This window comes from Palaemon carinicauda, chromosome 25 (assembly GCF_036898095.1).
Source record: "Palaemon carinicauda isolate YSFRI2023 chromosome 25, ASM3689809v2, whole genome shotgun sequence".
Classification (NCBI taxonomy): Eukaryota; Metazoa; Arthropoda; class Malacostraca; order Decapoda; family Palaemonidae; genus Palaemon; species Palaemon carinicauda.
In genome coordinates this window covers 6,572,530-6,577,554 of record NC_090749.1, presented here as the reverse complement: position 1 = coordinate 6,577,554, position 5,025 = coordinate 6,572,530, and positions in this window count along the sequence as shown.

The following is a 5,025-nucleotide window of genomic DNA, read 5'->3' as shown; positions in this document are numbered from 1 at the left end:
GCATATACCCTCGTGATACAATGTGATATGTGTTTCAAGTAGCCTCTCTCTCTCTCTCTCTCTCTCTCCTCTCTCTGACATGTGCTGCTCTGATGCCTTTCTCAATAATGAGTAGGAAATTTCTGGTATATATCGGCCTCTCCCTTATTTATAAGCAAATTTTCCTATATAATTAAAAAGTGTCATTTCAAGTCAGAACACGTTAATGGTTTTCAATTTCTATCCACTAGAATTGAAAAAGTGAGTCTTTTTTCTTCTATTTGAGCATCAGAAGATCATTTGAAAATCTCTCGCGGCAAAAACCATTTATTTTGTGTGTTGTGTTTGAAGACCCGGATGGGAGGAACTTAGCATTTTGGGAAGAGGTGGCAACGCCATGCAGTTCATCTTTTCAATCAATCTGGGAAAAAACTGTGATGAAATTCTGATAGCTAAGAAGCTATTTAATGATGGGATTCACAGCTTCCTTTTCTATTGCTGACGATTCTTTACTGGTTAATCATGCTTTTTCTTATTTCATCTGTTCGTTTTTCAATTTACCATTTGTTCTTCAAGAATATATTTACACCTTTGAATAATGATAATAACATTGATGAAAATAGATTTATATTCTTCGTGGAAAGAACGAGAATCGATGAAAATTGGTCAGGACTGAAGGATGGATCGGTGGCTGGGAACTGTTCCTATAGAACTGGTGGTACTGTATACAGTACACCCTCTGCTTCTGCTGCTGCTGTAATATCTGTCCTGAACTAAAGCAATTTCAGTTGGACGAGTAAAGCGAAGAAGAATGTCTTGAGTTTCATTTTTCTGGAACAACAGATCATTTATTCCTTAAACCTAAGAGTAAACTTCATTGATAAGGACTATGACAGGAGAGTCTCCGTCCCACAGTCAGAAAGGGAGAAGAAAGAAGACAACCTTAAGGAGAGGCTTCAGTGGAGCGGATGGAAAGACTCCAAGGATTCAGACGCTATCGTCCACTAATTACTTAATAGCAGGAAATGGAAAAGTTAATTCGACCATCTCTCCTACTTTTGCCCTTTAGAAGTAATTTCCCCTGACGGTCTTTTGTTCTCAATTTTCTCCTTAGACATACCCAAAGCCTGTCTCTTCCCTCCTTATTTCCCTTTCTTAGAAAGGACGCTATGCCATCGCTGCTTCCTTTGAGACATTTTTTTGGGGATCGGAAGAAGAAGGAGAAGAAAGACGAAGAAAATATGTAGTGTTTCTGTCGAAATAAAGAAACAATTTTTTTTTGCTCTGAGATACACTAAGATATTATTTTTCCTCTTGAATAGATATCCACTTGTGTTCTACCTCTCATGAAATAAGAAAAAGGTAAACACTGATTTTAGTGTAATGAAATCAAAAGATAGTGTCTCATAGAAAGGATGATGGAATAAAAAAGTAGGGTATATATATATATTATATTATATATATATATACTATATATATATATATATATATATATATATATGTATATATACATGTGTATATATACATACATTATATATATAATATATATATATATATATATATAATATATATATATATATATATATATATATATATATATATATATAGGTATATTATTTCAGTAAACTTCGTTTCATCTGTAGTGGTAGTAGTAGTAGTACATTCTAACGTTTAAAACGGAAAGAAAAAGACTTTGATTATTATCACAGAGTCAACAGATTTATTTTCTGATATTGTAACATATCAGCATTTGCATACTCTCTCTCTCTCTCTCTCTCTCTCTCTCTTCTCTCTCTTCTCTCTCTCTCTCTCTCTCTCTCTCTCTCTCTCTCTTTTACCTTTGATACGCTGGGATTCAAACGTCCACTATAATTAGCATCCTAATTAGTCTTCACAAAATGTATAATGTTATGCAATTCAAAATTTTCTCCACATTCCTACAACATTATTAATCGTATATTTTTGTCATCGCAAAACTAGATTTGCCATCGTAATTATTAGCTTCATAACATAAGGCATTGAATGTAATTAAGAAAGGCTTCAGCGACGGATGTGATATCTAATTTGAATATCAGTTCGCAATGTCAGCCTTTCCCTAATCAAGAGCAAAAGACAGGAAAGAAGAAGAGGAAGCGAAGAAGACGATCGGAGGAAAAGGATTCTCTCAAGGCCCTCGATATTCTTGTCAAACTTTCGGCTCTAAATTATATTGCCGACGTAAATGCAGTTCAGAAACGCAATAAATAATTCTCGAGGGAAATGTTAAAGGAAGTTAACATTACACATTTATTATCACAAAGGGTGGAATTTGTTAAACAACTCCTAAAATATCTTGGGAGTTTACTCTATAGCCGGACGGTAATCGTCAAAGGGCCAAAAGAGAAATATATTTTAGAATCAATTAATCTCTCTCATATTAATATCGCAGCTTATAGATACACTTATCTTGTGATAGAAGATTGATTGACTTACAAACAAGTATATAGGTCAAAAGTGATATCATATTTCAATATCTACGTTAATGATGTAGAAATGTTACAGAAACTTTAAAAGAAATTTTGAATCTTCTTCAAGAGACTTACCCATTTTGGTCAGGTAATCGACTTTTGCTTTTCCATTTTACAAGATAGGACGGTATGGGGAGAGGGTGTTGCTAGCCCTCCTCTATCTATCTATCTATCTATCTATCTAATGTCACGGGAATATTGTGTTCATGCGAAGAAACTAAGCTGAGCCACATTGTTTGTTTATAGCTTGCAATGCTTTTAATCTTAATTTACTTTTCTAATAATGATATACACCTAACTATTCATACCTTGCTCATCTACACAGAGGAATACACGATTGGTGGGACAGAGGTGTCACGAATAAAGAAAAGATAGAATTCCTGCACCTAGTGCCTGGCCCCAGTGCAAAATCTCATCTCAAATCCTATTCGAAAACTCTCCCTTCTTCCTTCTCGATACTTTTTTAGAAATATGGCGATGGTGCAATAATTGTCATTTCTGTTCCCCTTTTCCCTTTGTAACCAATAATCTTTAATCCATACATTCCCATTTTCTCATTTTATCCAGTGCGTTTTGTACCCTCCATAGTGTCTCTCAACTAGTCTTTGATTTACCACCAAAACGTGTTTTCTCTCATAATATAGAAAAATGTTTGTAGATTATCATAATTTTGCAATCGCTAAGAGAGAAGCAAAAGAGAGAGAAAAAAGAGAGAAGGAAAAGATGTTGCAGTTCTGGAAGAGTTGTAGGACAATTTTCTTTCGTTTCTCCTTTGCTTTTTCATTTTCACTTGAGAAAGGAGGATATTTTCATTCTTCCCTTTTAAAATACTCCATCATTCTTTGACTGCAATTGTGAAAAGTGTTTACTCTTGTAGAATGACGTTTGACAATCGTTGTTACTTTGCCGCTGACGCTAGTCTCTTATGGTCTGTCATCATCATACTCATTAAAATACGCCTCTTAGGAGAGAGAGAGAGAGAGAGAGAGAGAGAGAGAGAGAGAGAGAGAGAGAGAGAGAGAGAGAGAGAGAGAGAGTACGCCTCTTAGGAGAGAGAGAGAGAGAGAGAGAGAGAGAGAGAGAGAGAGAGAGAGAGAGAGAGCACAAATATCTCTGATACACTGGTCAAGACAGTATTATATGATGATATGGAAAAGTTATCGTTCTGTTACAGATATAATTTTCTTTAGAAACAACGGTTGTTTATGATCGATTATGCTGTTTCATACATGAAAATACTCTTCCTTACTTGCTTTTAACTCTCCTTGCATTGGATGATGTATATTGACCGAACGTTAGTATAGAATTACAGATTTCTCTAAGAAGACTCTGTTCGATGTTATGTGGGATAAAAAGTAATCTGCATACTAAAATGTGAAAATGATTTTGGCTTTGGTTCTTTAATATGGGATCAGTTGAACATTTAACTTTTATTGTTGAATTAAGAGGAAATTAAGGTGTCTCCCCCCCCAAAAAAAATCTTTGTAATTTCTGCAAATTTCTCTTACAGTTCCCGTCATTCATTATTCACCAAATTGCTTTAGAAATACCATTTATCACTAGTAGGCCTAATGAAGAGGGATAGAATTTCGAGCAAAAAATTTTCATGATAAAAGCAATATTAATTTTTCTTTCCTTTTTTCCTTTTCCTAAATCAAGTCAGACTCACGAGATCAGAGGGCGATTGCTATCACTGTATCTTATTTTATCCTGACTAGATTGGAAAACTGATTGAAAGATAGGTATGCAAGGAAATGCTTTTGGTTATATTTTATACTCGGCCAGACTTTCTCTTCAAGAATTCATAACGTTGGCTTATTAAAGGAAGATTAAAAAGGGGGAATTGAAATTCCGAAAATGGCCGGTCTGTCTTATTTGTTTTGTTTTTAGTATATTGCTTTTATTTATGGCTTCAACTCAGCAGACACAACGATGAGTTTTCTAGGGGAAAATTTCTTATCGTAGCAGAATTTCGGTCTTTTTATTTTCAGTTATATAAAATAGATGGTGTAGACACTAGACTTGAGTATTTGTTACTGTCATCAGCTACTTCTGTATTTAAAAGCGTGATTTCGATTATTGTTATTTCTTTCATTCATGACTTTGCTTTTGTTGCTCTTTCGTTGCTTTGTTTCGATTGTAATCACTATTGCTTTTATGTCATCTTTCATAGATTAACGATGAAGCAATATTTATTGGTTGTTCGGTTATTTTCTTCTTAGAAGCATAACTAAGATGTCCTCTAATGTAACCTTTCATTCGTTGCTGCTCTTTTCTGTTGTTCTTTGAAGATCTTAAATCGAAAGTCATATGTACAGGATATTGATTGTCCAGATGGGAGGGAGATGGAAATTCATAAAGATTCTTGATGGGATTTGGCCATAAAACGATAGTTAAATGTCAAATTATTCTTTACTAGTAAAAAGATTCTCTCTCTCTCTCTCTCTCTCTCTCTCTCTCTCTCTCTCTCTCTCTCTCTCTCTCTCTCTCTCTGCATACTGTGCAGTGAGTAAAATATGTTTTTACAAGACATTATATG